The 12,457-nt window shown below is 37.0% G+C and overlaps 1 protein-coding gene across 1 annotated transcript in view; it reads right to left on the bottom strand.

Annotated features, from left to right (window-relative positions):
• The window catches only part of pdzd2 (PDZ domain containing 2), a 74,131-nt gene extending 62,941 nt beyond the window's left edge, over window positions 1–11,190 (bottom strand). The window contains exon 1 of the mRNA XM_039650092.2: window positions 10,910–11,190. The gene's annotated coding sequence lies outside the window, so the exon portion shown is untranslated. The remainder of the gene's footprint in view (window positions 1–10,909) is intronic.
• Window positions 11,191–12,457: the final 1,267 nt, after the last annotated feature.

The following is a 12,457-nucleotide window of genomic DNA, read 5'->3' as shown; positions in this document are numbered from 1 at the left end:
AGTCAGACACTTTCTGCTTCGTGTAGTGTCCACTCACGTGGTGTCTCCATAGTTTAAAACAGCTGAAGTCAAATAAATGCAACATTTTTCAAATACACAGACGTTTCAGATGTGTTACCATTTAAAACTTTATGTACAGCTGAATACAGTGTCTGTTTGAACAAGATTAAGTTCAACTAACATAAGCCTTTAATATTTAAATATCAATGTAGTGGGGTCTACATTTTAAAAAAATCTGTTTTATTTTGATAAACATGACACAAAATAACATCGCGGCTACATGAAAAGAGCTTTTTTACGGTTATTAAAAAACAGATGTGTGAACATTAGTGGAACTGAACATCTACGAATAAACACGAAACACACGTGATGGTTGTCGTGCAGTGGATTTGGCCAATCGTGGAACAGCTGTGTTGTCATCAGAGTTCGTGCAGCCACTCTGGAGAAGCTGCGGCGAATGAATCAGCCAGCTGCTCTCGAATCGCTCTTGCCATACTCAGGTGGCGTCAGTGCTGTCTCAAGTCGGACACAATTTCTAACCGGCACGCACTGCTTCAAGTCAGCTGGTGATCGGTCTGCACAGCGCTGTATGAAGTCGAACGAGCCTTATAACAACATGACAAAGGGAGCACATGACGAAACCAGGAACATGACAATTAGCATGAATTACAAAATAAAAGTCATGAACAGCAGTAGTGTATAAAATCAAATTTTACAATAAACCTATTTCTCGATGTACAATGAAGTTTTAGATTAAAAATCTATTCATTCTCTTTTAAGCAGAATGTAATGTTTTTAATTTCAAGAATAACTTTCCTTAATGAAACTTAATGACCATCTCCATCAATTAAAACAATATGGAGTTATGTTGTTTTTTGCCACTTCAATGACCACTGTAAAAAAAAAAAAAATATATATATATATATATATATATATATATATATACATATATATATATATATATATATATATATATATATATATATATATATATATTGCTGTCCCTGGATAAAGTTATGCATGAGGAATGTCAGAGATAATGCTGTTCATAGGTTATATGGTTTAACATGAGGCAGCAGCCTCTGCAGCCGTGCTGTCTGAAACTTCCACACACCTGCCAGCTTATTCAGTCCTGTCAGCGGACACATGGAGAAAGCTTGCTACAAAATAAGGCATGTTCTTCACATCTCACCAGTCCACAAGCACTTTGTGTTTTACATCCCAAAATAGCCCTTCAAGTTCAACCCCACTAACACAAACTTTGGATTTTTCCAGAAAGAATTGACAGGTGTTTGCCAGTCGTTTAGAAGGCCTGAAAATCTTAGAAAATCTGAGCTGTTCAAGGAAAGAGTTTGACTTTGAGAAGTAGTATTCTATTGCAAAGTAACTGGAATGTTTTATCTGCTTGCCAAAATACAAATTTTAGTTACTAAACAAAAAGTAAAATCTGCAACCAAATTGTTCAATATTATATTGACAATCGTGGCATCCCTAGTTCCCACGGCTCTCGGCCCCGCCCTAATTGCCACAACAACCAAACGCTAGATAACTACAAATATGGCTCTATGGTCTATATGTGGGTATAAATTACATTTTTTCTTCTTTCCGGTTTTGCAATGTTTTATACGTGTCGCCTACTCAAATGAAAACACTTCCAACATAACTTCACATTTGTATTAGACTACCATCTCACACTTTTCTTACTGTTCCTGACACCTAAGCATAAGATAACAACAAAAAAAACTGATGTGCCAACTCCAAGCCATCAGAACTGAACCGAAAAAACGGTATTGAACGTAGCGAGGCAGGTGGCGTGAGTGCTTGCTTAAAAATTATGAGCGTCACCTGCACACCACACCAGTTTCGAGTCCAATGGAGGAGCTCCGGAAGGATAAAAAGAGGAGTGAGTGACAACAGTGCAAGATGAGAGAGGACAAGGCCTAGAAAATTTATGTTGTGTTTTATGTTTATATGCAGCAGTTATCCATTACGGGCATCTTACTCTCGTTTTGTTGATTGTTTCACCTCCTCCTTCAACAAACCTTCATTACAGTGAGAGGAAGGAGGATCGTGATGGCAAAGAGCACTCGTCACTGTGTGAAATCCAAGGTACCATTGAGCGTCCATGGGGGAAGACTCAGCTCACCACAAGGGGTTGTTAATCTGTCTGATTTCCCGATTCGATTCGATTACGATTATTGAAGTCCCGATTCGATTACAGTCGATTTTCGATTATTAACGATTCTCCATTAGGGATTATTGATTTTCCATTTCACAACAGTTAACAAAAATACAATAGACCAACATATGGTTATATTAGCAGCAGCAACATTTTGGTATTAATTTCACTTTTTATTTGTTTGATATTCAATGAAAATGTAATGATGGTTAGTGAGGACATGCAAACATGCTTGTTGTCTACTACATAGGTAATGCTATATATATATATATATATATATACACTACATAGGCAATGCTATATATATATATATATATATATATATATATATTTTTTTTTTTTTTTTTTTTGAAAATCGATTTTTTGACATTTGTGAATCGATTCAGGATCGTCCACGTCCGCATCGTGATGCATCGAAGAAAAGTTTTTTTCCCCCATCCCTACTCACCACCTTTTAGGCCCTGTTTACACGAGAACGCTCCACGAGTGAATAGGTACAAAAATTTTATCAGATGTGCCTTTTGTTTATACGGTGACAGCGTTTTGGGGGCTTAAAAACACTCCACCGTCCCATTCCTGTCTAAAGGATAAAAACGCAAAAGTCTGCTAGACAAGGATGGAGGTTGGTGTAGTTGTGTGGCAGTGCTTCACATTGCCACCTAGCCATCTGGAGTGCATACTACATCGAATTTCACACACCTTTGCGTCACCATATTTACACCGCCGCCGACTTGAGCGTCAAAGAAGCTCTGGCCGCTCTGTCAAGGACGCTTGTCAAAAAGAATGGGGAAGCTTGTTGATGCTTTGGAAGCTTTGAACATTCGGACGTTGCAGGGAGAATAGAACGGTCACAACATGAAATGTAATAAACAGAAAAAAAACAAGCAATACATTGAAGAAACCTTTTATAATGACCGCATTTTTATAACCGTTTTAGTCACATTTGGTCGGGAAAAAATAGTTAGCTATTATTATTATTATTATTTGCGGTCAAATCGGTGTCACCATAAGCAAATTAATTGCATTCCAGCTTTTAAACGAGCGTTCGTAAATATTTCAAATAAAAGTTGCGCTCATGCGGTCCCTATTAAGCAAACAACGTCATGTCATAAATGATACGAAACCAGTATAAATCACAGCAACGGCAACTATTAGCTTCTCTTCCATTTTTTCAGAACTAATGTTTTGGTAGGAACGAAAGTTTACATTGTGTATTTCTCCGGAATCAGCCAGCGTGAAGGACGTCTATTTCCCGATTGGTTGCTGGCGTTTTGCCGCTGCTTGCCGCTGAACCGCGTCACAGCTCATTACCATAAAGTTGAGCTTCTTTCATCTTTCTGATTGACGCTCAAAACGCGACACCGATGGATTTGGTGCTCCTTGCAGCTGAGAAAAGCCAGCTTCCATTGAAAATTAATGACTTCCGGCCGCTTTGGCAGCTCAAGTCGGCGGCGGTGTGAACGTACGGTTAGTGAGGTCACCGGTGGGGATGATTCTCTAAGCGAAATTCAAATGAAGTTAAACAGGTTTTTTTTTAGCATTCAAAGACTTGAAGCAATAACACAATCAAACCTGCCAATTAATGTATTTGAATGTTTTGAAACACAAACACAGTTCAAAAGTGAAAGAACTGAAACCCATGGGGGGAAATGTGTGAATGTGTGAGAAGGCCTTGGGGGCTGGGCAGAGTGTCAGTGTAATATACGCAGATGTCAGAGGTGAGACACTGTAGGAGTGAGACCCCCTCATTCAGATTCATTCATGCACTCTCCGTTCTCATTGAGGACAATGAATTGCACTTACAGGGGGCTCTCATATGTAAATGAAACCCTACACAGGGTACAATTCATCAAGTGCCCATACTTGCCATAAAGACCAATATAGTGATGGCCATCCACAAATGAATGGTTGTTTTCAACATGATTTACAATGATGCCAATACGGACTGAAATAGGGCAATAATGAATGGACGGATTTTCAATAGAAGCTTTAAATCTGATTATTTTTGGGCCCTTCATTGATGGAAATACATCTGGTGTTACGTTTTGTGTTTGTGTGTATGTGTTTCAGTTAGTTTAATATCGTTTCTTAGGCTTCCCTCAGTTTTTATTTTCAAATACATAACCGACTCATGCATAATGATTTAGCCACAGCATTTGAAAGCTATATATGTATTTATACTATAAGCTTTTTTTCTCCCAAGTGAGTTCTATTGTAAATGTCTTTTCACAACTCAAGGGCTGAATGAAGTCTAGACAAGACAAAGTAAGGGTCATTGCCATGCTTTCCAGAGAGGTTAGGAAAGCCACCTGGAAAAGTATTAGTGGGTGTACTTACACAAGATGTGACAATAATAATGACGCAAAACCCTTCTGATGTCAGCAGAAGGCAGTGTCCGATTGGGTGAGAGGGAATGAGTGGGCGGCGATGAGGAGAGTGAAGGGGATGGAATCCTGGCACATGTACAGTAGTATGCTGTAGCCTATATTATTTATAAAAATGTGTTTTGCCATTTTGCCTGGTTATTAAAATGTTAATCCTGATATTAAACTTTGAACAATGGTGGTCCGTGAACTAAAAAGGGAGGGACTACAATGTAAAACATGATTTTTAGAAGTTCTGAATAAAATAAGATTATTTAATTTTAGCATGTTATAATAATAATTCCTTTATTCTCTACAAACTTGAATGTATGGAAGCTTGTTTCCACTATGGAATACAAAATAAAAAAGGTAATTGTGAGATATTACGTGTTATAAAGTAAAAATTGTGCAGTTTAGATTTTTTTTTTCAGATTTGCATAATATAGTTGCATTTGCGAGTTGTAAACTCGCAAGTATGAGAAAAAAGTCTGAATTGTTTGAACCCTTGCTTCAATTAGTATATGCAAAACCATGAATATGCAAATTATACCCCACCACCACTCAATTACACCAGCTGTAAACTTTATTAAACACAGCACAATGGCAAGTGGAAATATTGGTTTAACACAGCCTTATTATGTTTAAACCAGCAGAAGAATAAGAGGAAGAGCGAATTATAAAGGGTCGTCTACGAATCGATGTATCAAAATGGTAATACATTTACATGCTCTCTAAATTTTTGCTCACAAATTGGTAATTATTTTATTAATTAAAAGCCGTTGGCTTGACTATGTTATCAAACAGCTAATAATGTGTTGCTAATGTTACATAAACCCCATGTTCCCATTCACCATCTCAGAGTCAGACTTCAGCATCCTTAGAAACTCTTTGAACGGTATTGGTAACATGTTTGCGTAGAAAACGAGCACTTTTCAAACCGCGTTTATGAGACTGTTAGTAGGACTGCATTTTTAAGAAGAAAATACTCAGAAATGGTGTTGACTAATGAATTTGCACTTGGTCTTAAAGCATATTAAAACACCTCAAACAGACATATAAACAACAATAAAAATGCGTATTTCACAGTGTCTTTAAAATATATTCTTATTAATACATGCAAAGTTAGGGATTTTATTCGATTCTCGAAACCAAAATATTGATTTGGGATATGGTAATCAGATTAATGCATTTAAATGATTAAAATAATTGGGAAACACCCAATAATAACAGAACGTTACTCTGCATGTAAACACAGTCAATTATCTAATTTGGTGAATAGGCTACTTCTGTTTACCAACTGCAAGGAAAAACTTTGCAAGACTAGACTTGCATGTTCAGAATAGAAATTTTAGTTAGAAATAACTAAATTCACAAACATGCTGAAAGAAAAATGACGTTAGTACTGTCTGTAATGCAAGTACTGCTGTAATTGTTCAACTGTGTGCAAAACACATCCCAAACGTTAATGGTCCACTGTATTTTCATATACACATATCTGCCATTGCACCCACACACTGAGACCCATGCGCCACAAGAGAGATATAAATATTTAATTTTCATACCAGCAAGGTTGCATTCAAATGTGATGCCATTTATCTCTGAACTTTGACCATCCTTAATAACTCGTTAGCTTCATTGGGGGTAAGTGTACTCATTAAGCCCACCAAAACCTAAAGCCCAATTTATACATCTGCATCGAACTCACGCCCTAGCTACGTCGCTGGCTGTGTGTAGCGTTTTGGCGTACCCTGACATGCACCTGTCCAAAAAAGTAAAAAACGCGTCAATTCTACGCGTACTGCAAGCGCTGTGATTGGTCTGCTAGAACCGCTCCCTGGGTTTCCTCTTTGCGTGCGTAATTGCTTGTCAACGCGGACAACAATGCAGAAGTATAAATAAAAACCCAACGCGTAGTCTATAGTGTAGAGGCTCCGCCGTAGGTCCGACACTAAAGTATAAATCAGCCTTAAGTCTAGTTTTTTTTCATAGATATTAACATGGTGTTTAAGGAAAATAATTTGCAAATATGCAAGATTTAGCTCTCATTTGAAAATGTATTAATTAGTTGATGTACATTTTAGAACATACACTTAAGATATTTTATGAATTAAGTGAGAAGTCTGGCATGGAATTAATTGGTACTTCGGCACCATTCGGCACCGCATGAGTTCTAAATGAGCCCACATCATGAATGATCCTTCCTTACTCTTTGCCTAATGGTGCAGCATGAGATGTAGAGATGTAATCCCCCAGATTTAGAATTTGATCTAGAGGGGGGCGGGTTGCTTCAGTCCTGTGGTCTCCCCTTTGGATGAGCCATGCATTGCTGTCGGGCGGGGTGCCAGATGCTGTCCAGCTTAACCCAAAAACAACAACTGTACCACAACCCACTGACACTCCCCTGCTCTAAGTCTCACCATTCTCTCTAGATGCACCATTACGGTCTCTTATTTTAGACTAAACACTGCTGTTCATTTTTTCCAGGACACACTCTCCACTTCAGTGCTGTAGCACTAAAGGTTGTTACTGGTGGGTTCATGTAAGGGAAGCATTAAAACATGATATTTTCATGATCTGTATACATAAATGTCAGTCACGTGACCTCTTACATCAAACGCTTTTTTTCCAGTTGACTGCCGCCATCTTGAGTCCCTGACAAGCATTAGCCATCTTGCTTGCTACGATTCAGAGCTTCATATGGATACAGTAAATGGCTACGAAAGACAACATTTCGCACCTAGATTACCATGAAAAGAAACGCTACTTTCAAAAAATATCATAATTAGGGTGTGATGCTTACACGATAACTAATGCGCAGTGTTGTAGTACTCGAGACTCAGACTCGTCTCGGACTCGGTCTCGAGACCATATTTTAATGGTCTTGGTCTCGTCATGGACTCGTGTCCATTAGGACTCGGAATTGACTCGTACTCGAACATTTTTTTTTTAGGACTCGGAATTATTCCCGAGTCCACTCGAGTTCAATTAAAAATATTTTTCATGATTATTAATGTATGTTAATAAAATATTTCTTTAAATTGATTGACACGCCCAGTGATTGGTGATTTTCTAGTGCGCAACTGCGCATGACAAATTGTAATAAAATTACTTTTAACACCACCTACTATGTGGCCTTTTTACCCTAAATTGATCATATTTGTTAAACTCTAAGTAAATTCAGTAAAAAAAAAAAAAAGGGTTTCTCTAAGTAAATAAAAGTAAATTAGGTAATCAACCCTCACTGGTCTCGGTCTCGACTCGGACTCGACCGTCTCTGGTTTAGGACTCGACTCGAACTCGACTCTCTATGGACTCGGTGTCGACTCGGACTCGAGTGAGGTGGTCTCGACTACAACACTGCTAATGCGTAGTAGCTAACTTACTTCCAGCCTCTGACATTTGACAAGCAGATTGTCTCTCAATTTTCTCTGAAAAAAATTCTATAGAAAGATAACTTAGTTCAAGTAACCAGGCGCTGTTATTAGGCTTAGTGCATGTGCGCTTCGGGTATATGTGCTCAGAAAAGCGCACATAAGAACCGCGCATCAACACGTGAATGACTTGTTTAACCGGAAAGGCATAAAGCACATGCACATGACATATGTCTCATACAATGGATCAGAACATGACTCGGAATTTGGGAATATGACATGAAAATATGAACATGTGTTGACATTGACATTAACAAGTTACACAAAATAATCAAAGGTCAATGAGTGCAATGGGTCAATCTGGTTTAGAAGTTTAGTCATCATTTCTTATCTTATATGGTACTTCTGAGAGTGTATATTGCATCTAATATATACACAATGAGAGACACACATTATGTAAATTAGATCATTGGATATTTATTCTTTTCAGGATAGGAAGAATGGCACAATGGTAATGGGAGGTCTAAATGCTGACTGCCATACAGTAACTGAAAAACAGTGTGTAATTCTCCCACCAAAGCAGAAACAGATAAAAACAAAAGAGGAGACTAAAGGCCCATTCACACCAAGAACGTTTGTTCTGTTTATTGTAAGTGCATTCAGCAGTTATGCCATCTACTACTTTAAACGCTCATGCTCTCTAAAGCAGAATGGATACAGATTGGCTGTCAACAAAACTTGACGTTAAAGGGTTAGTTCACCCAAAAATGTTGTTCAAAAGTTGTAAGGCTTTCGTTCATCTTCGGAAAACAAATGAAGATCATTTTGATGAAATCTGAGAGCTATCTGTCCCTCCATTGACAGATATGTAACTCCCATTTTGATGCTTCGAAAAGTAAATAAAGAGATCTAAAACTAGTCAAACTAATCCACATTAATTGAGCGGTTTAGTCCAATTTTTTTGACTCAATCGCTTTATATGATGAACCGATTTACTTTATTTTGTTTTTATTTATCATTGATCAGCGAACATTAACAGAAGCTCGACTGAACTTATGTAACTAAAATATATTAAAAATAAAATAAAAATATATTTACATATATTTAACTAAACTATATTTATTGGGCCAATTTCAAATATTTGCAGATATACCAAAAATATATTCTGAAAATATATTTCAAATATATTTCTTTTGTGTATCGCTGACCGGTATCAGTTTGTAGCAATAAATGAAGAGATGTCTTATCGATCACAAGTTCAGTATGGTGTACCACAAGGCTCAGTATTTAGACCGTTGCTGTACACTCTGTACATGCCACCCTTGGGAGATATCATTAGGAAGTATGGCATTAGTTTTCACTGTTATGCTGTAGATATGCAGCTTTATATTTCTTCACACCCTGAAGAAACTTGCCAATTCACAAAATTGATGGAATGCATAGCTGATGCATAGCTGAAAAAACTGGATGACTAGCAACCTCCTACTACTTAATTCTGAAAAAAGAGATTCTAATTAGTGGTCAAAAACCTTCTATAACGTAATAATATAAAATACTGTCCAACACTTAATGGCTGCTCTGTCAAGTCTTCGTCGTCGGTTAGGAAGCTGGGTGTGCTCTTTGATACCAACCTTACATTTGAAAGTCAAGTGTCTAGCATCTGTAAAACCTAATTTTTCATCTTAAAAATATATCTAAATTGTGTCACAATGCTCTCAATGAAAAATGCAGAACAATTGGTTAATGCGTTCATGACATCAAGGCTAGATTATTGTAATGCTATTATGGGTGGTTGCCCTGCACGCTTAATAAACAAACTACAGCTGGCCCAAAAGTATGACCATAAAAACACAACTCTTTGACCTAGCATATACATAACACATTATAGACTTCTATATTCAATTTAGACAGCATAGTTTAGGAACCAGGAACACTTCCCACAATCCTGATGTAGGTTACTTGTTACATATAATGTAACATTATAATTGCATATAATGTTCGTCTGGAAATGCAATGTGATTTCACCAGATTTGTAACATAAATCATTTAGAAACTAACGCCACCACAGGAGAATACATCAATGTCTCTAAATATGTGAATTGTTGTTCATCAAAATTTCAAAATAAAACTTTAAACCCTTGCTCTGAGATTGCATGTTTTGAATGTCCAATATTCTTGTTAAAGAAATTACAGTGGCTGTGGCATTTCTATTGTAAAGAAGTGGCCAAGAATAACAGATTAAGTTAACATCTGAATTAAATGTTGTTTGCCCAATATTAATCAAGGATTTGGTCATGCTGCAACAACAACATCGTCGTTGGCACCCTCTGCAGGCATTTGTTATAATACGTAATGTAGTTGATTATGTGTACTTTATATTATTGCATTATTTATTTTAACAGTGTTGTTCAAAGCCAAATTACAACTTTGCTGTTGACACTTTTTAAAAGGGGGGTGGGGTTCGTAATACTAAGTTCAACTGCATGATGAATATGACTGATCATGTGATGTCAACATGGTGGCACACATGGGGGCGACCCACAAACCTTTTTTTTTCTTTCTAGAAGACAGACTGATATGTCATTTCATGTAATTAAACATAATTTTAACATTATTTATCAAGCACAAAAGTTTTTATTTAGCTAAAATAAATAAATGAATAAATAAAAATAGCTACAGAGTAACTATCCCAGTACTGAAAACTGACAACTGTTAAATTACTCTTTTTAAAAGTTGGCATATTCACAAATGTAAATTACTTGGTTGAGTGATTCTTTCATCTATCATAATAATAGATACAGAAACTTGCTTTTATTTGGTTGTAATATCCCAGTGTGAATAAATAAGGATGGACTGATAACCGTTAGTCAACATTTTTTCTCCATTGAGTCTTAGCACAACAGCCACAAGGCAAAAACGCGACAGAAGTTCAGTGAAGGGAAACTCGGGGAGTTCAGAGAAGCTTATAATTATAAACTATATAAAATAAAACTTACCATCCTTGAAACTGCATTAAAAGTGTTAGCAGACTGTATTTCCGTGACCAGAAGAAATGTTAATCCAAATCAATGAAATTAGCTGCATTCCCAAGTCGAGTCCTCATGAAACGCCTATAGAGATCTGAGAAAAGTACCACATGTACATTTAACAACTGAGCTGTTTTCGTCTCTGTGTTATTGTAAAAAAAAAAAAAATCGCCCCCCTTTTGGTCAACTTTGACAACTCTTTCACAAAGGATGCAGCAGTAACACTAAAGGATCAGTTTTAACACATGCACGCGATTCGCCGTGAGGAGTGACGCAGGGAGTAGGCGGGGCGACATCGCTACTGCTGCGGCTGCTGGATCTGTCTGTAAACACAGAGCAGGTAGATCTTTTTAGAGCAGTTTTAAGGTTTAAAAGATTTCAAGTGGAATTAAAACTGAGATCCCATACAGATGTGCCTCTTTTTTATATTAACCCCCCAAATAAAATGCATGTTTAAGCTGTTTTAATTGAAAAGCACTTTCACTGCTAGTGCAAATGTTTTGTCTATGCACACCAATAATGCCAAAAAATCGACTTCAGTGTCTTAATTAAGATAAGGCTTAATCCTGGCTTAATCTTAGCCCTGTCGGTGAAACCAGGGGTCTGTACCATGATGGTAGGCTAGTTGAACAAACTCAGTTTGCAGGATTAGTTTCGAGTTGACAAAACCAAACCAATCCAACCAGGCTTTGTTGGTACCATGATGCTGATCTTCAACTTTCTCTGTCAACTCAGGATTTGATCCTGTCATCCTGAGTTTAGGAGTTTGGGTGTGACATCAGTAGCGAACAGCCAATCACATGCTGAGAAAGAGTGAAACTCATTCAAAACTCATTGAAATTCATTTCTCGCGAGAGAATTAGCGCAAATCACTTATTAAATAAAAGTATTCAAATAATAAGAATTTAAAAAAAATTACACAGCAAGAAGAAAATAGCTGACTATGAAAGAGGACAACTAAAAGAAAGTCTCACTACTGTATATCAGTGCAAGTAGGCCTAATAGTTGTAAAGTTAGTTTATACAGTTGATAAAGGTATAGAGAGAATTAAACATTTAAGCTCAAATGTAGTCATTTTATAGCTTCATTTATTGATTCTAAAGTGTACTTTTATTACCTTTATATACTGTACGTATTCATGTAAAATCTGCGTAATAATAAACGACTAACTGAAATTGTACATGTGAGATCATTTTAGGGTATAATAATTACAGAAATAATTTCTAAATCATACAAATTTATTTACTAAAAGCCATGATTTTGTCTTTTGAAATCATTTGCTGTGGAGTGACTTTATCGCGTCATACATGTGTCACTTTGCACACAGATGATTGGTTCAAGTTCGGTTTGCAACCTCTTACCCGGAACATATCCTGCCCCGGACCAGGTTAGCTGTGGAGTGTAAGTTTATTATGGCGATGAACACTGCTAAAAGCCAAACCACTTTCATGGTACCTAAAACCCAGGGTTGGCACAAACTAAACTGAAACATAGCTGGCTAGCCACCTTAACCGGCTT

The sequence above is a fragment of the Pimephales promelas genome, chromosome 4 (genome assembly GCF_988280905.1).
Source record: "Pimephales promelas chromosome 4, fPimPro1.hap1.1, whole genome shotgun sequence".
Classification (NCBI taxonomy): Eukaryota; Metazoa; Chordata; class Actinopteri; order Cypriniformes; family Leuciscidae; genus Pimephales; species Pimephales promelas.
The sequence above is the reverse complement of the archived record's forward strand: the minus strand, read 5'-3'. Positions and strand labels throughout refer to the sequence as shown.